We start from the raw sequence: 24,546 nt of genomic DNA, 5'->3' as shown, positions 1-24,546 counted from the left end.
GAAATGCAAATGTTACACGAGGGATTACTGTCTTTCAGAGGCTGGGGTCAAGACAACAAGAGGTGTGGCTGTCAACAGTACAGCAAAAAAAAATTGGGGATGCTCAAAAGGCCAGAGCTGGTTGATAGATACTTAACAGAACATAGGGTTCGATCTTAAATCAATGATTCTGTATGCAGTGTTTCCCACTGAGAGACTGACAGAGAAAAGATTCCCTCACCTGCAGTATCCTGCCAGTTGCACTTTGCTTTGTTTCAGGCATTGGATTGGCACATTTTCAGCAGACAGGCACTGTGGGAGCATTAATACTGATTGGCGCCAATCTCACATCATAAAGAGCAGACTTGGTTCAGCCATTCGAAAACATGATCAACAGCTTTCATTTACCAGGCTGCTGCTCCCAAGGCCAAAACACCGTTCCAGCAGTCGTGATTTTTAAACGTTTCTTGTAAATGCTCAGTAAATGAGATCGTGATGTCTAGGCAAGAACTGCATCAGCTCACAGTGCCATTCTTGTTTTTACAATTTAATTTACTGCTTCAAAACTTGTACATCTCAGCAAGGATTTAATATAGGGCAGAGAGGTAAAAGTGATTTTATGCCTTCGTTTAATAATCTGGTTCAGCACTTGTCCACGGGTTTGTTTTTTCATGCAGATCAAATTCAATAAAGGCAATAATTAAACTGAAAAGTGTGCAAAGAAGATTTACGATGATGTTGCTGGCAGTAGTAGGCCTGACTTATAAGGAGAGGTTGGCCAGGATAGGACCTTATTCCTTGAAACATAGGAGAATGAGGGGTGACCTTATTGAGGTGCATAACATCATGAGGGGCATAGATAGGATGAGTATATAGTGATAATGGGAACTGCAGATGCTGGAGAATCCAAGATAATAAAGTGTGAAGCTGGATGAACACAGCTGGCCAAGCAGCATCTCAGGAGCACAAAAGCTGACGTTTCAGGCCTAGACCCTGATGAAGGAAGACCCTTGTGAAGCACTGAAAGTTTGAGTTACGGTTCTGGTCCACTGAATGGACACAAGCACTTCATGTTAATGATACAGCATGGTAACTACTTCTGGATAGTGTAGTCATGACTAGTGACTTCAAGTATTCTTGTAAAAAAATGGGCACCATCACAAAATGTGTGCAGCAAAATAACAATAAATCTCCCCTCCCTCCACTGCATCACAAAACCAGCTCAGCTCGTCCCCTCCCCCCACTGCACCCCAAAACCAGCCCAAACTGTCTCCGCTTCGCTAACCTGTTCTTCCTCTCACCCGTCCCTTCCTCCCACCTCAAGCCGCACCTCCATTTCCTACCTACCACCTCATCCCGCCTCTTTGACCTGTCCGTCTTCCCTGGACTGACCTATCCCCTCCCTACCTCCTCACCTATACTCTCCTCTCCACCTATCTTCTTTTCTCTCCATCTTCGGTCCGCCTCCCCCTCTCTCCCTATTTATTCCAGCTCCCTCTCCCCATCCCCCTCTCTGATGAAGGGTGTAGGCCTGAAATGTCAGCTTTTGTGCTCCTGAGATGCTGCTGGGCCTGCTGTGTTCATCCAACTTCACACTTTATTTTCTAAAATAACAATAATTTGCATTTATGTATCATGATGAAATGTTCCATGGCACTTCACAAGAGCACAGTGAAACAATACTTGACACCAAAACATATTCAACAACATGAGGAAGACAAGACAAAATTGTGGCCATATAGGTAAACTTTAAGGAGCTTTCTAATGGAGGAGAGACACAATAAGAATTGCTATTTAATCTTAAATACAGCAAGAGCTTTAGACACATCCAGCCTCTTTTACTGTCTCCCTCCTTTCCCTGGAGGGCCATTTTCACAGCCTGTTGGACATTTTATGCTATTGTTATTTTCACATTATTATAACAGATCACTTTTTTTCTATTCATTGTGAGATCTCAAAACAGATCCAGGCCCACACTGGGGCACTCTGCCACATTTAAATAGGATAGAAGACAACGAGCCAAATTCCATTATAGCAATTAACTCAACCAAACCCAGGTTTTATAAAGACTTGAACATAAAGGAGGGAGGATGGGAGGTACTTAACCAGGATCTCAAGAGGATGGTATTCTATCAGGTTAGAGTTACTCAACATGGCATCAAGTTAGCACAGACGCACTTTCTATACGACATTGTATATTACAGCAATTAGTAACATACCTTTGTAAGAGAAGAGCTTTAGCAAAAGGAATAATGAAGTAAGTGACACTGAGTGAACCTATTGGGCATAATGACATCTCTATTGATTAAACCCCGTAATTCTAGCCATGATGTATTTGAGAAAAATTGTACTGAAGAAACACAAGTAGAAATTACATGGAATACAGAGCCAATGGAAATGCCTTGCTGTCTTTACACCATTGTATGAAAGTACCGGTGTTGGATGGGGATGGTGAAGGTCAGAAGTCAAACATCACCAGGTTATAGTCCGTGATAATGGGAACTGCAGATGCTGGAGAATCCAAGATAATGAAATGTGAGGCTGGATGAACACAGCAGGCCCAGCAGCATCTCAGGAGCACAAAAGCTGATGCTTCGGGCCTAGACCCTTCATCAGAAGCTCTGATGAAGGGTCTAGGCCCGAAGCGTCAGCTTTTGTGCTCCTGAGATGCTGCTGGGCCTGCTGTGTTCATCCAGCCTGACATTTCATGAACCAGGTTATAGTCCAACAGGTTTATTTGAAATCACAAGCTTTTGAAGTGCTACCCTGATGAAGAAGCTGTGCTCCGAAAGCTGGTGATTTCAAATAAACCTGTTGGACTATAACCTGGTGTTGTGTGACTTCTGTCTTTATACCATTCACCTGGAGTTTGCATGAGAGTATGTGGTGTGCATCTGTGTGTCAGTGTGACTGTGTGTGTGTGTGTATGTATCTTTGTTTGAATGGGTGTGAGTGTGAGTGACTGTGTGTGTGAAAGAAAGTGTGTGTGCGCGCCTGTGTGTAGGTGTGAGTGTGTGCGTGAGAGCATGAGCAAGTGTGTGAGAGTGTGCATGTCTGTGTGTGAGTGCATATATGGGAGTCTGTGTGAGTGTCTGTGTGTTTTCTGAAGAAGTGTCCCAACCCAGAACGCCAGCTTTCCTGCTCCTCTGGTGCTGCTTGGCCTGCTGTGTTCTTCCAGCTCCACACCTTGTTATCTCAGACTCCAGCATCTGCAGTTCCTACTATCTCTGTCTCCACGTGTGTTGTTTATGTATGTGTGAGTGCATGTGTGAGAGAGAGTGTGTGTGTTTATGTGTGAGCAATATGTGTGTGTGAGACTGTGTGTGTGTGTGCACATTTTTGTGTGTACTTGTGTGTGATTGTGTACGTGTTTGTGTGAGCGTGTAATTGTGTGTGTAGGTATGGTTACGTATGGTGTTTGTGGGTGATTGTGTGTGAGTGTCAGTATTAGTACATGGGCACAAGTAGATGTGTGTAGTAACAAGGTGTGGAGCTGGATGAACACAGCAGGCCAGGCAGCATCAGAGGAGCAGGAGAGCTGACATTTTCAGCCTAAACCCTTCTTCAGAACCCTTCTTTAGAAATGGGGGAAGGGAAGGGGGCTCTGAAATAAATAGAGAGGGGGGTGGTGGTGAGAGAAGGTGGATAGAGGAGCGGATAAGTGGAGAGAAGATGGACAGGTCAAGGAGGCGGGTAAGAAACGGGGCTGGAGGTTGCCCAGTGAGGTGGGAGGAGCGGGTAGGTGGGAGAGAAGGCAGACAGGTCAAGGAGGTGGGGATAGGGGGTTTCTGGTCTTTGGATGAGGCCAGAGGTGGGGAGATTATGAAGTTGTAAAGTCCACATTGTTAACCCCATTGGGTTATAGGTTTCCAAGGCAGAATATGAGGTGCTGTTCCACCAGTTTTCGGGTGGCATCGTTGTGACACTGGAGGAGGCCCAGGATGGACATGTTGTCCAAGGAGTGGGAGGGAGAGTTGAAGTGGTTCGCGACTCGGAGGTGTTGTCATTTGTCAATATGTGTTGGTGAGTGTATGGCCAATGTGAGTGCATGTGGATGTGTTTGGGTGTGGGTGTGGGAGTGTGTCTGGATGTAAATTCCTGTGACAGCATTTTTGCTTTAGGATCAGAAGCTTGGGCAACAACTGGCCCTCATATTAACATGATAAAGAAATCTTGTTATGCAGAAGTCATCAACAATATCCAGTATTGTGTTGCAGTCATTACTAATTATTGTGTGTCAAAGCAACTAATTGTATGGTTGCGAAAGATGTGAAAACGTACTAAATAAATGCAAATCTATCTGCTTGCAATGACAAAAAGTTCACAGCACAAAAATGTGACGAGAGATGAAATCAGCTCAATTTTTCCCAGGTAGCCAGAATCTGTCTTTGTGTTGATCAGCTCAGTTAATGGGTGTCTTACATTTAAATAAAGCCTGTTAACAAAGCAGTTTTGAGGGCGTGCATCTCAAATTTCCAAGAAAAGAATTAAGGACTGAGAGAATTAAATCGTCTATAAAAGGGAGCAAAACATACCTCTGGCTGCAAAATATATTTAACTTGTTCTTTTTCCAACAGCTCTTAATCTTGACAGTATCCTGCACTGAGATCTTGACAGAATTATCTTCATTAACAATCAACTAATAAATGTAAACATTTTTTGCTTGAAAGCTTGGTTCAGTTTGTTATGGTCTTGTCCTAGCATTAGAAAGAATAGGTTTGAGCGTCATAATAGATTTTGAGCTGATGTTACACAGATGCTTTGTAACTGGACTGAGGCAGTGCTGCTGCTCTTTCAGATATGATTCGACATGAAAATAATGGCCTTGACTGATTGTGCCACATTTGAACAGCAGCACATTCTTCTGCTGCGAAGAATGGGGGCTGATTAGCTCAGTTCGCTGGATAGCTGGCCTGTGATACAGAGCAATGCCCAAAACGATAGATTTAATTCTTCGATAACAAGGTGCAGAGCTGAATGAACACAGCAGGCCAAACAGCATCAGAGGAGCAGGAAGGCTGACATTTCGGGTCTGGACCCTCTTGGATAACCATCTTAGCTCATCCAAGACTGAACTGATCCAACCATGCAAACGTTGTATAGCCGGTCAGAGGCTAGGAATACTGAGGGACATCACTCACATACTGATTCCCCAGAACCCATCCACCATCTACAAGACAAAAGTCTGGTGGAATACTCCTCACTTGCCTGAATGGAGGCAACTCCAACACCATCTAGGACATAGGAGCCTGCTTGGTTGGCACCACATCTACCGTCTTACATCCCCTTTACCAGCAGGGGGAGCAACTGTCAGGAAAGAGACTTGTAGACAGCATAGGTGTGAGGCTGCTATGAGAGCTGAAAGAGTGGGGGTCGCGGGGTGTTCATGGATGATTGCAAGCCTGCACGACAGGCAATTCTACGGTGCGGGGGATCTATACTTGCACAATTCCAATGCAGCGAGATGGGATACAACCACAGGGATAACCGTGAATCATCCCCAGAAACACACCACAAACCTATCACACCTGATGCATGGACAGGAGTTCTTTATAGGAAATAATGATAGCTTTCATGTCTGGAAGTTGCAGCCACATGCTGATCTTGGAGGTAGGAGAGATTAAAGGGAATGTTGCTTGAGGCTGGTATGCTCCCAGCAGTCTCTGGGGTAACATTGGTCAGATTCAGGTAACCTGTAAATAGTTTCAGGAATGCAACAACCTTCATGTTGTTTACTCAACAAGATTCTTCTAGTTAGACCAGCAAGGTGGAGAACCTAATCCACACCACACATGGGGTTTAAATGAACCCACTCACAAGCCTCAAGACTTGGGATGTAAGACCAAATTACGTGACAGTAAAATGGGACAATTGATCGCACTGTCCTCCACCAGCACACAGTAGCAGCAGTGTGCACACCATCTACAAGATGCTCTGCTACAGCTGAACAAACTGCCTTCAGCAATGTTCTAAACCTGTGAGTTATACCACCTAGAATGACAGGAGCAGCAGATACATGGAAACACCATCATCTGCTAGTTCTCCTCCAAGCCACTCACCAGGCTGACTTGGAAATAAAGCACTGTTCCTTCAGTATTGCTGGATCTAAGTCCTGAAACTTCCTGTCTGACAGTACTGAGAGTGCATCTGCACTCCAATGACTGCAGTGGTTTAAGAAGGCAGGTCACTGACACCTTCTCCAGAGCAATTGGGGATGGGCAATAAATGCTGGCCTAGCTAGCAATGCTTATATCCCGAGAATAACATACAAAAAAGTTGACTTGCCTTACCTATATACAATGGGCCTGGCTTAAATAATTATTCAGTCTGGGATTTAACTACAGAATATAATTTACGTGCGGGTCCTGAATTGTTTTCCTTTCTCAGTCTACAATAGCTGGATTCACAAAATCGTAAAGTTTTGACTGTTCTGGGCTAATTCATTCCTTTCTTCTGGGTCAAGTACTAAAATGGGCTGTTAGGTCAAGCGTGACTTAAAGATTTAGGCACAAGAATAGCATCTGGCTATTTTTCTTATCATCGATGCAATTTTTTAAGAAAAATTAAATCAAGTCTTTGGAATTGAAATGATTTTCCATGAACTGTTAACCAAAAATAGTACAAATTGGGCTATGTTATTGGGAAATGATCTCTCTTGAATGTTTCTGTCATCACAAGAGTGATCAATCCCATATTTCCTGCTGTCAGATGTCTGCCCTTGAGCAGAATATTTGTTAAGTGAAGCTATTTTTTCCATATTCCCTCCTCTTTTTTTGGAAACTCCCCACATCACACAGCTGAGAAGTTTCAATCATTCCCACACTCTGACATGCAGTAGGAGTTTGAATGACCTCTGGTGATCTGCCTGCATTCATTGTGTTCTGTAAGGAGGTGTTTGGTTCTCCCATGCTTTCTGCCTAACAGCATCACTGGAGTTTCGCATCTGAGAAGGAATCATAAACACAAATATTCTCTGTTGGCACTGTACAATGCCATGTTACATATTTCAAGATAAACTGCTCCTCAAAGTAAATCATTAGACAATTAAATGTGCACACGTTCCATTGAAGGTGTGAACCCATGGGCTCTCACCTTGGACCATGATCTCAGCTGTCAACGTGGCAAACGAAATAACAAAGTGTGGAGCTGGATGAAACAGCGGGCCAAGCAGCATCTTAGGAGCACAAAAGCTGACATTTCGGGCCTAGGCCCTTCATCAGAAAAGCTTTTCAACCCAAAACGTTAACTCTGATTTGTCTCCACAGATGTGGCCAGATCTGCTGAGCTTTTCCAGCAATTTCTCCTTTTGTTTCTGGTTTATAGCATCCGCAGTTCTTTTTGTTTTTTAATCTATTTCCTCTATTGAGTGATTAATTCCAAATAGAGTTATAAATTCTCCTGTTTTCTTGCAGGTGAATAAAGGACACACATTCACCTGAGGCTCATTCTGGTTCAGCAGATTCAGAGTTTGTAAATTGTTGCAGGAGATTTTTCTGAGAGGTTTTTCCAGATCATTTTGTTTATCTGGAATGTCAACTGGTTGATACCAGAAGTGGTTAAGCGCATTTCTGAATAAATGTAATGAAACATTTCCTGTAATCTAATACAGCAATCAGCTGCTTCATACATGACACTGCATTCAACATGAGAGTCTCCTTTTGGACAGAACCTCACAGTTGAGGCTGGATGGGTTTCCATTTTGGTTTGATGGGTTCAGAGATGGCGGATAAGTCAAATGCATGATCTCAGACATTGTCACATGTAGGGCATGGGGTGGGGTAGTGCTTGAAGGGATGAAGAGATGAATTGGTTGTGAGCTCGCCATAGCACATTGACCGCACATGCTCGGAACCTTTTTGATTGAACCTTCATCATTAATGTCTGTCACAAGCCAGGGACTCTGATGAGACAGTCAAGATGTTTGACCTCCTCAGGGAGGTTTTAAGGGCATCCCGAGCACATTTCCTGGGAATCTCCTTCAGCAACTGAATTCCAAGCAAAAATCAGGTGTCAGGCCCATGGACAACATGCCCTGCCCAGCAGGGATGGTTAGTGACAGATGCCTAAGAGTAAGCTTCTGTTTAATATTAAATATTTTCAAATCCTTCCTTCAAATGGTAGACAGGAGGTTTATCAAAATTAATTCTTCAGGGTCTAGGCCCAAAACGTCAGCTTTCCTTCTCCTCTGATGCTGCTTGGCCTGCTGTGTTCATCCAGCTCCACACTTTGTTATCTCAGATTCTCCAGCATCTGCAGTTCCCATTATCTCTGATGCAGTTTAAATCCAATTATTTATCCAAGATGGTGATGGAGTAGGACACTTCAGCCAGGGCTCCTCTACTCCACCAATTTCTTTTCTTTCCCTTCTCTCTTTATTTCTCTTTTGTGTCTCTTTTCGTCTCTTCTTTCTTCTAGGCCTTGGACTTCATGCCTCAGTACAGGCTTATACTCTTTGCCTTGGATGCTCGGTCACAGTGTAGACCTGGCGAGACATTCTCTCAGCTTGGCATGGTGGTCTCTCAGCAGCTCAGCAGGGCAGTCACTTAGCCCATCTTTCAGTGGCCTTTGGCAACCTTTCAGCCAGGCGTGCCCCCAGTGTGAACTTCCAGTTTCATAGTGATTCCTTTGCAGTCTTCTGGCATCAAGAACCTTGAGGTGAAGCCTGGTGCAGTATGCAGTCACAGCCTGGCGCAGACTGGAGGCTCGGTGCAAGTATGGATGAGGTTGGAAGGTCTATTGTTCTGAACCTTTTACTATTTAATTCCAACAATCTGCAATGCTGGACTTTTTATTGCTTTATCTTCTAATTGTTGTTCCTAAGAACTTGTGCCTAAGAGTCTGTACCTTTATATCTAAGATGGCGCCATAGTGAGCAACTTGTAAACTTTTCATGGTGCTCATCTGAGTACATGTAACAATAAATCGAATTCAATTCAATTCATTCTCCTTTGACTTTTTATATTTTTGTAAAATACTTTTTGGTTCCATTTTACATTACCTGTAGGTATTTACTCACATTCTTTCTCTGGTCCCCTGACATATTTTTTAAAATCCTTTCTATAGATTGCCACCTTGCTGTGTTGGAGAGGCTGGAGTGTCCCATTGATCACGAGATCTAAGCCAACGGAAGTTCTCAACTCCTGGCAAGGCCACCCATGGGAATAAGGTCAGAGGGGAACGACTAGACAAAGTATGATCCAAAACAAGTCAGTGATTCAAGTGGAAGATATTCATGTAATATCATTGGCTGTGACTGTGACCATTAGGAAGATCACCAGTTGTTAAAGTTTGCTTGCCTGTAACTAGAACTAGATCTACCTCCCGTCAAGGACCATGTTTCTGCAACAATATGCCCAAGGTAAAAGGCAACCCATATATGAGGGGGCCAAAGACTGCTCCCAGCTCCCAGAAACATCTGCCAAATGTATGTTGGGAGATGTGGCTCTAGGACCAGGTTCTTCAGTCGCACATGGACCAACAGAACCGATGATCAGTGACTGGGATTTCTTAGGTGGACAATCATGCTTATTAACAAGTATTGTCGATGATGATACTTTTCATTTATCCTTTGCACTTTCTGCATTCTGCCAACTTCGCTAATATACTCTGTATCTATTCGACTGTTGTCATAAATCTCCTTTTCCTTCTTTGATTTAATCTTTGCTTCTTTGTGTTCCCGACAGCTGTAGCTCTGGATTTCCCTTCTTTCCTGTTTTTAGTTTGCAACTGAAGTCTCTCTCTTTACCTCGACAGGTAAACCTCGGAATATATTAACATGTACAGGAGAGGCAGAAGATAGTGCTCTAAGTGTTTTGTTTCAATTGACCATCTGTTCAGATACTTTCCTCAAGAATACATCCATCTACTTTAGTAAGGTTCATCAGTTTGGCAGTGTCATTTTCTTCCCAAAAGCTGGACTACAATCAGTCTCCCCCTCTATGCTGCCTTCCCACACTCCAACTGCATCCAGTCCATACAACCATTATCCATGTTCCCCTCTGCTTCCCATTCCTATACTTTCCCCCAAACCTCCCCTCCAATAATTGTCTCTGTCTCCTGTCTGCTCTTTGACCAAGGTACTGTGTTATTCTCTTTTGTGCTATGCACTCACATCCTCTTTTTCTTTCCAGCCACTTCCAGCACTTCCTCATTAATCATTTTCTGTGGCTTATGTGGAACGCATAGTCTCAAAAGGTATCCCTTTTTGAAACAGTAACAGTGAAATTATTGTTTTGTGCTTTACAGGTTAGTTTTAAAAGCATCGGGGTTCAAAGCATTTTCCATCTACTGTGTAACAACTTTGAAATCATTATACAGTGGAAAGAATGACTCAATGTCCAGTCTGTCTGCAAAGGTGATACTATTTTCTATGGACACCTGCTGTTATTAATGTATAAAGAGAGGTGTCTACTGCCTCATGTTGCTTGTTCTAGTTTCAACCTCAGACTTTGTGTCTATTTAGCATTTATATCGTTAAATTACTTAATAGATGCTAACAGTTTCTCTGCATTTGCGAGATTCTGAAATAATGTCAGAGAAATGTTCCCCAACTTTCATCACATCGAGGTGCATTAATAATGAGGTCCATTTCACAAAATAAGGAAATGCTCTGGTTTTTGAGAACTGTGCCCATTACAAATTGGAGCAGAAGTGAAACCATGCAGATTGGCCAAGAACAGAAGTCCAAAACCAGGGGAACATTATTATGGCCGCAGAGAATAGAATGTTTCCTAAGGATCTCAAATTCTGTGTAACCTGCAAAAGAATTGTCTGATTTAAAATATAGTTCCCAAAAAAATTTGTATTGAAGAAAGAAATTGTAAACATGTGATTTTTTCATGCCCTTCAAGTGCCTCAATATACTTTTCAGTCTCCGATATATTTAGACATACTGTGTGCAATTCTGGACTCCCTTATATAGGAAGGATGTGGTGAAACTAGAAAATGTTCAGAAAAGATTTACAAGGATGTTGCCAGGATTGGAGGGTTTGAGCTACAGGGAGAGGCTGAATAGGCTGGGGCTATTTTCCCTGGAGTGTCGGAGGTTGAGGTTTATAAAATCATGTGGGACATGGATACGGCGAATGGCCAAAGTCGTTTTCTCAGGGTGGGGGTGTTCAAAACTAGAGGGGCATTGGTTTAAGGTGAGAAGGGAAAGATTTAAAAGGGACCTTAGGGGCAACTTTTTCACGCAGTGGGTGGTGTGTGTATCGAATGAGCTGCCAGAGGAGGTGTTGGAAGTTGGAATGATGATAACATTTAAAAGGCCTCAAGATGGGTATGTGAATAAGAAAGGATTTGAGGGATATGGGTCAAATGCTGGCAAATGGGACTAGATTAATTTAGGTTATCTGGTCGGCATGAACACATTGGAACAAACAGACGCCAGAGTCTGATGTATTGACCTCTACCTTGCAGAGCTCCATCCTATTCTCTCAGTTCCTTTGTCTCCATTGCATATGTTCAGATGAGGCCACGTTTGACAAGGGAGCCTCCGAATTGTCTGCCTTCTTCCTCAACCGAGGCTTCCAGAGCTCCGTGGTTGATGGGGCCCTCAACTGGGTCCGACCCATCACCCACACCTCCACCCTCACCCGTTCTCTTCCCTCCCACAACAGTGATAGGGTTCCCATTATCCTTACCTACCATCCCACCAGCATCCACATCCAGAAGATCATCAGGCACCATGTCAGCCACCTCCAGCAAGTTGCCACCACCAGAAATATATTCCCCTCCCCTCCCTTGTACGCCAGGGACCGTTCCCTCCGGGGCACTCTGATCCACTCTTCCTTCACTCAAAACATCCTTCCACAGTCCTACAGCACCTTCCTTTTTAATCGACAAAGGTGTAACGCCTGTCCGTTTAGCTCCTCCCTCTCCAGTATCCAAGGCCCCAAACGTACCTTCCAGGTGAAGCAACACTTCACCTGCACTTCCTAGAATCTAGTCTACTGCATTCTCTGCTCACAGTGTGGTCTCCTGTACATTGGGGAAACAAAGCGAAGACTAGATGACTGCTTCGCAGAACATCTACATTCTGCTCACAAAAAAAGACCCTGAGCTTCCAGTTGCCTGTCACTTTAACACACCACCCTGTTCCCTGGCTAATATCTCTGTCTCTGGCTTGCTGCAGTGTTCCAGCGAAGACCAACACAAGCTGGAAGAACAGCAGAGATAATGGGAACTGCAGATGCTGGAGAATCCGAGATACCAAAGTGTGGGGCTGGATGGACTCAGCAGGCCAAGCAGCATCTCAGGAGAATAAAAGCTGAGGTTTCAGGCCTACACCCTTCATCAGAGAGGGAGATGGGGTGAGGGTTCTGGAATAGATAGGGAGAGAGGGGGAGGCGGACCGAAGGTGGAGAGAATAGAAGATAGGTGGGGAGGAGAGTATAGTTGGGGAGGTAGGGAGGGGATAGGTCAGTCCAGGGAAGACGGACAGGTCAAGGGGGCAGGTTGAGGTTAGTAGGTAGGAGATGGAGGTGCGGCTTCAGGTGGGAGGAAGGGATAGGTGAGAGAAAGAACAGGTTAGGCAGGCGGCGACGAACTGGGCTGGTTTTGGGATGCGGTGGGGGAAGGGGAGATTTTGAAGCTGGTGAAGTCCACATTGATACCATTGGGCTGCAGGGTTCCCAAGCAGAATATGAGTTGCTGTTCCTGCAACCTTCAGGTGGCATCATTGTGGCACTGCAGGAGGCCCTGGATGGACATGTCATCTAAAGAATGGGAGGGGGTTGAAATGGTTGGCGACTGGGAGGTGCAGTTGTTTATTGTGAACCGAGCGGAGGTGTTCTGCAAAGCAGTCCCTAAGCCTCCGCTTGGTTTCCCCAATGTAGAGGTAGCCACAACAGGTACAGCGGATGCAGTATACCACATTGGCAGATGTGCAGGTGGACATCTGTTTGATGTGGAAGGTCATCTTGGGGCCTGGGATGGGGGTGGGGGAGAATGTGTGGGACAAGAGTAGCACTTCCTGCAGATCCAGGGGAAAGTGCCGGGTGTGGTGGGGTTGGAGGGGAGTGTGGAGCGGGCAAGGGAGTCATGGAGAGAGTGACTCTCCAGAAGGCAGACAAGGGTGGGAATGGAAAAATGTCTTGGGTGGTGGGTTCGGATTGAAGATGGTGGAAGTGTCGGAGGTTGATGCGTTGTATCCGGAGGTTGGTGGGGTGGTATGTGAAGACAAGGGGGATTCTATTTAGGTGGTTATTGTGGGGGCGGGGTGTGAGGGATGTCTTGTGGGAAATGCGGGAGACACGGTCAAGGGTGTTCTTGACCACCGCAGGGGGAAGTTGCGGTCCTTGAAGAACGAGGACATCTGGGATGTACGGGAGTGGAATGCCTCATCCTGGGAGCAGATGTGGCAGAGGCAAAGGAATTGGGAATAGGGGATGGAATTTTTGCAGGAGGGTGGGTGGGAGGAGGTGTATTCTAGGAAGCTGTGGGAGTCGGTGGGCTAGAAATGGACATCGGTTTGTAGGTGGTTGTCTGAGATGGAGACAGAGAGGTCCAGAAAGGTGGGAGATGTGTTGGAGATGGTCCAGGTGAACTTGAGGTTGGGGTGGGAGGTGTTGGTGAAGTGGATGAACTGTTCGAGCTCCTCTTGGGAGCACGAGGTAGCGCCGATACAGTCTTCAATGTAATGGAGGAAGAGGTGGGGTTTGAGGCCTGTGTAGGTGTGGACGAGGGACTGTTCCACATAATCTACAAAGAGGCAGGCATAGCTTGGACCATGCAGCCCAACAACACCTTATTTTCCACTTGGGGACACTGCAACCCTCCGGACTCAATATTGAGTTGAATAATTTTAGGGCCTGAACTCTCCCATGTCCCTTTCCTCCACCCAAACCCACACACCAGGCCTGCTATTAGTCACTAACAGTTCCCATTAACAACTATTCCCCCTCCTAGCTAGATCGTTATCAACTCTTTGTCTGTCTAACTGCTCTTCTCTTTCTTTAGGATCTATCCTATCATTTACCCCCTATCCCATCCCCTCCACCTTTTTCTACAGTTAAACTGATGTTTTCCCAGCCACCTTCAGCTCTGAGGAAGGGTCACCGGGCCTGAAACGTTAATTCTGTTTTCCCTTTTACAGATGCTGCCAGAGCTGCTGAGCTTTTCTGGCAACTTTGTTTTTGGACCAAGAGACAGCTCTGTGCTGTACATCTCTATGACTCTGTGACCTTATGACACTAATGATATTGGAAGCATGGCAGCTATTGGGTGCAGAGAAAGATCCCACAATGGCATGGCACTGCACAGGGTGACTCAGTGGCGAGCACTGCTGCCACACAGTGCCAGGGGCTTGGATTTGATTCCATCCTCAGGTGACAGTGTGGAGTGTGCACAAATATTACTGTGTCTGTGTGGGTTTCCTCTGGGTGCTCCAGTTTCCTCCCACAGTAGAAGGACATGCAGATTAGGTGGATTGGCCATGCTAAATTGCCCATAGTGTCCAGGGGTGTGGAGTTTAGGTGGGTTAGGCATGGGAATGGCAGGATTACAGGGATATGGTGGGAGAATGGGTCCGAATTGGGATGCTCTTTGGAGAGTTGTTGTGGGCTTGATGGGCCGAGTGGCCTGCTTCCACACTGCAAGGATGCTATTAGATAAATGACAGATAAACAGCTTTTGGCAACATTCATTCAGAGAGTATTCATTGATGGAGCTCCAGTAGGAATCCAGTGCTCTGCTTCAAATTGTTACAACTTGAAACTAATATCGCACTTTAGTTTTGAAACAAGGGGAAATATTAAGGGAGATAATGGGAACTGCAGATGCTGGAGAATTCCAAGATAACAAAGTGTGAAGCCGGATGAACACAGCAGGCCAAGCAGCATCTCAGAAGCATAAAAGTTGACGTTTCGGGCCTAGACCCTTCATCAGAGAGGGGGATGGGGTGAGGGAACAGGAATAAATAGGGAGAGAGGGGGAGGCGGACCGAAGTTGTAGAGAAAAGAAGATAGGTGGAGAGGAAAGTATAGGTGGGGAGGTAGGGAGGGGATAGTCCAGGGAAGACGGACAGGTCAAGGGGGTGGGATGAGGTTAGTAGGTAGGAAATGGAGGTGCAGCTTGAGGTGGGAAGAAGGGATGGGTGAGAGGAAGAATAGGTTAGGGAGGCAGAGATAGCCTGGGCTGGTTTTGGGATGCAGTGGGGGGAGGGGACGAGCTGGGCTGGTTGTGTGATGCAGTGGGGGGAGGGGACAAGCTGGGCTGGTTGTGTGCAGTGGGGGGAGGGGACGAACTGGGCTGGTTTTGGGATGCGGTGGGGGAAGGGGAGATTTTGAAGCTGGTGAAGTCCACATTGATACCATTGGGCTGCAGGGTTCCCAGGCGGAATATGAGTTGCTGTTCCTGCAACCTTCGGGTGGCATCATTGTGGCACTGCAGGAGGCCCATGATGGACATGTCATCTAAAGAATAGGAAGGGGTGTTAAAATGGTTGGCGACTGGGAGGTGCAGTTGTTTGTTGCGAACCGTGCGGAGGTGTTCTGCAAAGCGGTCCCCAAGCCTCCATTTGGTTTCCCCAATGTAGAGGAAGCCACACCGGGTACAATGTATACCACATTGGCAGATGTGCAGGAAAACCTCTGTTTAATATGGAAAGTCATCTTGGGGCCTGGGATGGGGGTGAGAGAGCAGGTGTGGGGGCAAGTGTAGCACTTCCTGTGGTTGTGGGGGAAGGTGCCGGGTGTGGTGGGGTTGGAGGGGAGTGTGGAGCGAACAAGGGGAGTCACAGAGTGAGTGGTCTCTCCGGAAGGCAGACAAGGGTGGGGCTGGAAAAATGTCAAGGCCCTCCGCTTCTTCCTGTCCCGCAGACCCGACCAGTCCCCCTCCACCGACACCCTCATCCACCTAGCCGAACTTGTCCTCACCCTCAACAACTTCTCTTTCGATTCCTCCCACTTCCTACAGACAAAGGGGGTGGCCATGGGCACCCGCATGGGTCCCAGCTATGCCTGCCTCTTTGTAGGTTACGTGGAACAGTCCCTCTTCCGCACCTACACAGGCCCCTAAACCCACCTCTTCCTCCGGTACATTGATGACTGTATCGGCACCGCCTCTTGTTCCCCAGAGGAGCTCGAACAGTTCATCCACTTCACCAACAACTTCCATCCCAACCTCAAGTTCACCTGGGCCATCTCCAACACATCCCTCACCTTCCTGGACCTCTCAGTCTCCATCTCAGGTAACCAGCTAGAAACTGATGTCCATTTCAAGCCCACCAACTCCCACAGCTACCTAGAATACACCTCCTCCCACCCACCGTCCTGCAAAAATTTCATCTCCTATTCCCAATTCCTCCGCCTCCACCGTATCTGCTCTCAGGATGAGGCATTCCACTCCCGCACATCCCAGATGTCCAAGTTCTTCAAGGAGCGCAACTTTCCCCCCACAGTGGTCGAGAATGCCCTTGACCGTGTCTCCCGCATTTCCCGCAACACATCCCTCACACCCCGCCCCCACCACAACCGCCCCAAGAGGATCCCTCTCGTTCTCACATACCACCCCACCAACCTCTGGATACAACGCATCATCCTCCGACACTTCTGCCATCTACAATCCAACCCCACCACCCAAGACATTTTTCCATCCCCACCCTTGTCTGCCTTCTGGAGAAACCACTCTCTCCGTGACTCCCTTGTTCGCTCCACACTCCCCTCCAACCCCACCACACCTGGCATGTTCCCCTGCAACCGCAGGAAGTGAGACACTTGCCCCCACACCTCCTCCCTCACCCCTATCCCAGGCCCCAAGATGACTTTCCATATTAAGCAGAGGTTCTCCTGCACATCTGCCAATGTGGTATACTGTATCCATTGTACCCGGTGTGGCTTCCTCTACATTGGGGAAACCAAATGGAGGCTTGGGGACCGCTTTGCAGAACACCTCCGCTCGGTTCGCAATAAACAACTGCACCTCCCAGTCGCAAACCATTTCAACCCCCTCCCATTCTTTAGATGACATGTCCATCATGGGCCTCCTGCAGTGCCACAATGTTGCCACCCGAAGGTTGGAAGAACAGCAACTCATATTCCACTTGGGAACCCTGCGCCCAATGGTATCAATGTGGACTTCACCAGCTTCAAAATCTCCCCTTCCCCCACTGCATCCCAAAACCAGCCCAGTTCGTCCCCTCCCCCCACTGCATCACACAACTAGCCCAGCTCGTCCCCTCCCCCCACGGCATCCCAAAACCAACCCAGCGTGTCTCTGCCTCCCTAACCTATTCTTCCTCTCACCCATCCCTTCCTCCCACTCCAAGTCGCACCTCCATTTCCTACCTACTAACCTCATCCCACCTCCTTGACCTGTCCGTCTTCCCTGGACTGACCTATCCCCTCCCTACCTCCCCACCTATACTCTCCTCTCCACCTATCTTCTTTTCTCTCCATCTTCAGTCCACCTCCCCCTCTCTCCCTATTTATTCCAATTCCCTGTCCCGATCCCCCTCTCTGATGAAGGGTCTAGGCCCGAAACGTCAGCTTTTGTGCTCCTGAGATGCTGCTTTGCCTGCTGTGTTCATCCAGCCTCACACTCTGTTATCTTGAAATATTAAGGGAGTTACATTTAATCCTTTGTTTAAGTATCCAGTGGCCTGGAGCTTTCTTTCAGAAGATGGTGCACGAGCCAGTAGCATGACACAGGGTTCTGACCTGCCCGGGGCCAGTTGACATTTCAAACAGCTTTCCTGATCTTGCACTGCAACAAATAAAAATAAAAATGTTGCTGTGTTAGCGGTGGATTCAGTGTAAAGCTAACCCTTTCCAGCTAATAAAAAAATTGAAACAACAAAAGCAGAAATTGCTGGAACAGCTCAAGGGCTCTGGCAGCATCCGTGGAGAAAAATTAGAGTTAACGTTTTCAGGTTGAGTGACCCTTCCTGAAAGCTGATGCTAGCTAGGAAAAAGTTGGCTTTTATGCAAAAGATAGTGTGGGGAGAAGGAGTAAGCATTAAACAATGGGTGGGGATAGAGCCCAAGGAGAGAGGACAGAACAGTTGGACAGACAATGAAGTGAATAATGATCTGTCTAGGAGGGTGAGTGGCTATTAATGGGGACTGTTAGTGGCTAGACCATGTGACAAAATGACCTGGTACGTGAGAGCTAGGGTAAGGACATGGGAGAAGTTAAGATCTAAAGCTATCGAATTCGATATTGAGCCCTGAAGGCTGCAGGTCTCCCAAGTGGAAAATGAAGTGTTGTTCTACCTGCTTTCTCCAAGCTTTGTTGGAGCACTGCACCGAGCCTTAGACAGCGATGTTGCCCAGGGAACACAGTGGTGTGTGGAAGTGGCAGGCAACTGGAAGGTCAGGGGCTTTTTTGTGAGCAGGATGTAGATGTTCTGCAAAGCGGTAAGCTTCCCTTCCCCGACCTAGAGGAGACTACATAGTGAGCAGTGAATGCAGTATACTAGATTGTGGGAAGTGCAGGTAAGGCTCTGCTTCACCTGGAAGATATGCTTGGGCCCTTGGATGTTTTATTTAGGAATTTGAAACAGTTCAGATTGACTGGGTTCTGTTTGATTCCAGCTTTAATTTGGTCGACAAAGGGCTGGATGTTGTGGTGGGCTGTGAGAGCCCATGGAAGAGTCTAGAGCCTGCACAAGAGGATATAGAGATAATGGGAGCTGCAGATGCTGGAGAATCCGAGATAACAAAGTGTGGAGCTGGATGAACACAGCAGGCCAAGCAGCATCTCAGGAGCACAAAAGCTGGTGTTTCGGGCCTAGACCCTTAGCTTCCCAGAGGGTGGCTTCAACTTGGCTGCTTTTGTATTTGCAGTCCCATTAGAGACAGCTGGCAGGCTCTCAATGAAGCTGGCCTCATCAGAAGGCTGCAGGTTCTGCTTCACCAGGAGAAATGGACAGTGCCAGGGCAGGCCAGTGAGATCTCAGCTTGGCAAGCTGGTCTACACATTAACCAACCAGTTAGATGAATCAGGCTGGAAGGGAAACCTCATGAAGGTCAGGTCTTGGCTGCAATTGTGTTCCTCCATTATATTATTCACTTCAGGGAAGGCACAAAGCCTGTGCTGTTCTATGAATACCCCTCCCCTCACTGCCCATTCTACAGGTAGCTTGCCCCCAGCTAGCTAAGCAGACCTGGCTATGCTTTACATTAGGGACAGTCTGCCACTGTCCTGGTGGTGGAGAGGTACACAATCTACCTCTAAATGGTGCTTCAGTTATCGTTTTTGGCGATCTGCCTCAGTTGATCCACTTCTCTGCATTCCCCTGGGAGTATAGCCCACTGATGGGAATGTCTCAATGCACTGTGCCAAAATGACTCCAACTTGTTATTCGCCCTGTCCCCCCCACCCCTGTCCCAGCTTAGGTCTATCACTGCAGAGCCTGGAAATAGAGCAGAAAAATGTTAGTTATCAAGGTTTGTATTAATATAGTTAACCTTCACTTCCCCTACTTCACTATGCCAACTAATGCACTTCCAATATCCCCAGTAACTTTCTTTCTGCTACTCCAAGCACTGTCCACTTTTGGAACAAAAACAATTTCATTTTACTTCCAAATGGTGGAAAATAGCGGAAAAAATGCTCAACTCAAACATCCCACCCCTATCAGAACCTTCTGACAGTGCCTTCTTTCAATAACAAAGATAGTTTCCGCTTATATGGGCATGTAATTTTCCACTGGGTAGTGATGACCTGAAGGTCAGACTTTCAAAGCCAAATAAAACATTTAGTCAACTTATCTTCTTGAAATAGTTTCTTGTTTTTTGTTCCGAATTTCCTGGGACCCACCCTTCATCCTGTGAAAAATCAACGTTTGATTGGATAAATAACCACTGTATATCCCAATTTTATTTCAGCCAATTAAGTAACTGTGGCTCTGCTCATAGACATTGCTTGTTCAATCATTTTAACATGTCAAGTTGGTCCCTAGCTGACGGACGAGCCAATTTAATCATAAGCAACACTCCCTCTCAGTTCTAATAGCTCATAGAATGCCTACAGTGTGGAAACAGGCCTTTCAGCGCAACAAGTCCACACCGACCCTCAGAGCATCCCATCCTCCTATAACCCATATAATCTACACATCCCTGAACTCCACAGGCAATTTAGCCTGAACAATTGCTTAGCCTGCACAACTTTGGACTGTGGGAGGAAACCCACGCAGACACCAGGAGAATGTGCAAAGTCCACGCAGATAGTCGCCCAAGGGTGGAATCAAATCTGGGTTCCTGGGGCTGTGAGGCAACAGTGCTAACCACTGAGCGTATATCTCTCAGCTCTGTGCATGGTAACAGTTTTCCAAAAGTGGAAAGCAGTGGATCAGCATACAACTGGCGTGCATAGATTCTCCCAGAAGGCCCTGCAGCTTCAAGGAAATACTAACCATAATGTTAACATGGAGGCAGGTAGCTGTTTGAATTGAAATGCAGTCACGTGCAAATGCCTGTGCTGATCTGTTGTAATCATGTGTCCTCTACCATGAGGTATGGAGGTAACTTAAGCTACACTGCAACAAAGCAATTAATTCTGCTGTATCAGAAATAATGGGAACTGCAGATGCTGGAGAATCCAAGATAACAAAGTGTGAAGCTGGATGAACACAGCAGGCCAAGCAGCATCTCAGGAGCACAAAAGCTGACGTTTCGGGCCCTCTCTGATGAAGGGTCTAGGCCCGAAACATCAGCTTTTGTGCTCCTGAGATGCTGCTTGGCCTGCTGTGTTCATCCAGCTTCACACTTTGTTATATATAATTAATTCTGCTGTGTTGTACACTCAAAACATTGTGCATTAAACTTGCCTGCAGTGAAAATACCATTGAAATTGAGAAAAGTAATCTTGATCAGTACTAATCATTTTACAGCTATTTGGTAAATGGGTATGATCACCACCTGAATATCTAATCATTATGTCTGGATCTTTCAACAACCAGTTTTCTGCCATGCGTGTGAATCTCTATAGGCACAGCATTTCAAATACATGGGGTATATAGCACAGAACCAATCTGGCATGGTGGCTCAGTGGTCAGCATTGCTGCCTCATTACTGCCAGGTTCAGTTCCAGCCTTGGGCCACTGTCTGTGTGGGTTTGCTCTGGTTTCCTCCCACAGTCCAATGATATGCAGGTTAGGTGGATTGGCAGTGCTAAATTGCCCATAGTGTCTAGGGATGTGCATGTTGCTGGGATTAGGTATAAAGGAGTAAGTTTGAGTGGGATGCTCCTCAGAGAGTTGGTGTAGACCTGTTGGGCCAAGTGGCCTGTTTGCATACTGTAGGGCTCCTAAACATGCCAGTTTATCTTTCTAAACAGCCCACTTGGTGAAATCAGTTGGCTATTTTTCTCTTGAGCATCCCATCTTTCCTCGTCTAAATTGATCATCATAATCCTCTACTCATTTCTCTCTCATCTGCATGTCTAGCCTCCCCTTAAATGCATCTATATTCTGTACTTCTCAGCCATTACCCGTGGTTGCCAATTTCATAATCTCACCTGTTATTGGGCGACCTGCCTCCATGTTAGTGTTGCACTCAATGTTCCCTTTGGTGGCTTCCTTATTGTGATGGAAGCTGTGCTCTTTCCCACAATTGGATACGTTCTCCCTTTAACAATGAATGCGGCATAAACAGAAATTGCTGGAGAAACCCAATAGTTCTGGCATCTTCTGTGAAGAGAAAGCAGAGTTAATGTTTTGAGACCAGTGTGACCCTTCTTCAGAACTGGACTTAAACTGTTAATGTTGTTTTCTCTTTGCAGATGCTGCCAGACCTGTTGAATTTCTCTGGCAATTTTGTTACAGATTTCCAGCATCCACAGTTGTTGGTTTTATCTTAGTCACAAACTGGACAAGCTTCGGATCCAGCAGTGAAGTACAGCCTTGTCCCTGTTCTGAACTACCAGTGGATCAACAGGAACAGCTGTTGCTTCAGTAGCAGCATTGTAGACCTGGTGTGGTTTCGCCTGGAATGGACTGTGCGGGGGAAAGCATGGCGAAACGGAGGAGATTGAGCCCTTGTAGGAAGTGTCGTCCCAGCATGGCTGAGCATCTTCGAAAGACTGTAATGTTTGACTTTTAGATTTATTCTTCACTTTTTTTTACTTGATGCTCGGAATTAGCGTAATAGTTAACTTTCAGCCTTGTTCTTAAGATACTGTATCTAGGTACCTGTATCTAAGGTGGTGACATTATACTGTTTTCACTGCACTCCTGTACTTTTGAACGTGAGTGCACGTGACAACAAAATCTAAAGCTAAAAAAATCAGTACAGTGTTTGTATGATTAATTCTATTCTCATTACGCAGTGATAAAACAAATTTTAAAAATCAGTAATACTTGGAAATTAATGTACTGGTCATACTGGAGCACTACTTAGAGACATACCGGACAAATCGGACCAGCATATCTCATTTCGCAAGTTGTACTGTTTTGTTCTCCCTTCTGGGTAGTGATGGTTTCGTTTCTCTTAGGTGGCCTTGGCAGTTGAAACAGTTGTTCTAACAACTCTGCAGAGGCTGAAAGACCCCTCCTCTGCTTCCTGCTTCTTATAGTACAGCTGCTTCTGCCACCAAGATGACGAATGTCCTTCTGCGATCTGAACAAATATTGATTTTAATAACAGGTGGTGCTTGAATCTCGTTCAAGAGTTCCCAGTACCTCTGGAATGCGGGAACGCACATAGAAACTTGACAGAATTCAAGCTGCTCCACCCTATAATTAGAAATGTAATTAATAGCTCAACAACTGCAGTGGTAGCCAGTTATACCAACCATTCATCTAAACTACAAAATACAATTAAGCACATTCATCTGAAATTGATTTTATCACTACAAAATTTTTTTTACTTTTAGTCCCAGTTACATACACATTTAATAAACTCCAGGTTTACCTCTATAACAGTACCATTGTGCAGGTGATGCCTTCTATTTTTACAAGCATTAAAACACATTTAATCACAACACAGCATTTCAGAACATTCTGTATTGCAATTATATAAACCTGGCCTTTGTTTAAAGCTGCCAAGTTTCCATCCAATACCTCCAAGTGGAAATGTTGATCATGACTGGTAGTAAAATAAAACTGAGTAAAGAACATTAGACAGGCTACCTATTTCTTTCCAAAATACAAGTTGGGATTCTCTACGTGGGAAACCTGTGTCAGTTGTTAATAGTGTGTTAATTGTATTGTTAAGGTTCACATCAAGATTTACTTAGACATAAACTTGTTCCTCTGGTCCTGGGTGAGGCAATGGCAACAAAACTCTGCCACTGCCTCGTTCCATCACAATCTCTTGTATCCCAACCCAGACTGTGCCTGGTCTAGAATACACTCGTTGAATGGACTTTACCAGGTCTTCACTGGTCATCGGTTAGTCTTGTTTTCTTTTCCCATTTGGCAGTGATCACTCTACCTCTGCTCTGGGAAGTAAGACATGAGTCCTGTCAGTCTCAGTGTCACAAAGTCCCGTAGGGCATCTCCAAGCAATCCTATGAGCCTTCACTAGTAATCTCTTCTTTCCAAGTGACACCCAGTATTTTATGTAGACAATGTGGTGGAAGAGGTCCAATCCACCAAACACCATAAATATTGGGGTTACAATTACAGGTCAGAATGTGGGAATTCTGTGCAAAACAACTCACCTGTGATCTTCCAAAATCTTTTCACCATCTACAGGTGCTAAGAATGTATTTTGATGTAATATTTTCCATGTGTCATTTGAGAATAGCTCCAACAGCAATCAAGAAATTCAACAAGATCCAAGACAAAGCAGCGTTGATCATCAACCTGTCCAACACTGGAAACAAGCAGAGAGAATGTTGGAGAGACTTAGCAAATTTGGCAATATATATGAAGAGAGAAACAGAGTTAATGTTTTAAGTCTGGTATGACTCTTAAGGTCATAATGTCATACAGCACAGAAACACTCTTTGGTCCAACTTGTCCAAGTCAACCAGACATCCCAATTTGACCATATGACAGCATTTGACCCATATTGATCTAAACTCATCCCCTTCATTTACCCATCCAGGATGCCTTTTAAATGTTGTAATAGTGCCCACCCACACCTCTTCCTCTGGCAGCTTGTTCCGTACACGCATGCCCACTGCATGATAAAAGCCCCCATCGGGTTGTTTTTAAAGGCTTCCCCTCTCACCTTGAACCTATGTCCTTTACTTTTGGACTCCTCCCCCACCCTGGGAAAAGTACGTCAGCTATTTACCCTATCCATGCCAGTCATGATTTTATAAATCTCTATGAGATCAACCCTCAGCCTCTGAATGCTCCAGGGCAAACCCTCCAGCCTATTCAATCTCCCCTTACAACTTAAACGCTCCAATCCCAGCAACATCCATGTAAATCTTTTCCACATACCTCTCAAATTTAGCAACATCTTTCCTCTAGACAGGTAACTAGAATTGCATGCAGTATTCTAAAAGTGGCCTCACAATGTCCTGTACAGCTGCAACCTAGTGTCCAAACTATTAAACTCATTCTTCTGACAACTGAAGGCAAACATGCCAAATGACTTCTTCATCACCCTGTCTCCCTGCGACTCCACTTTCAAGGAACTATGAACCTGCACCCATGGGTCTCTTTGTTCG

At 45.7% G+C, this 24,546-nt stretch overlaps 1 long non-coding RNA gene across 1 annotated transcript in view; it reads left to right on the top strand.

Annotated features, from left to right (window-relative positions):
• LOC125463374 (uncharacterized) overlaps positions 1-22,830 on the top strand; it is a 38,412-nt gene extending 15,582 nt beyond the window's left edge. Inside the window, exons 2-3 of the long non-coding RNA XR_007249820.2 lie at positions 9,043-9,145; positions 21,703-22,830. This is a non-coding gene — a long non-coding RNA (uncharacterized LOC125463374). The remainder of the gene's footprint in view (positions 1-9,042; positions 9,146-21,702) is intronic.
• Positions 22,831-24,546: the final 1,716 nt, after the last annotated feature.

The sequence above is a fragment of the Stegostoma tigrinum genome, chromosome 25 (assembly GCF_030684315.1).
Source record: "Stegostoma tigrinum isolate sSteTig4 chromosome 25, sSteTig4.hap1, whole genome shotgun sequence".
In the NCBI taxonomy this organism is placed as follows: Eukaryota; Metazoa; Chordata; class Chondrichthyes; order Orectolobiformes; family Stegostomatidae; genus Stegostoma; species Stegostoma tigrinum.
This window is presented reverse-complemented; position numbering and strand designations above follow the sequence as displayed.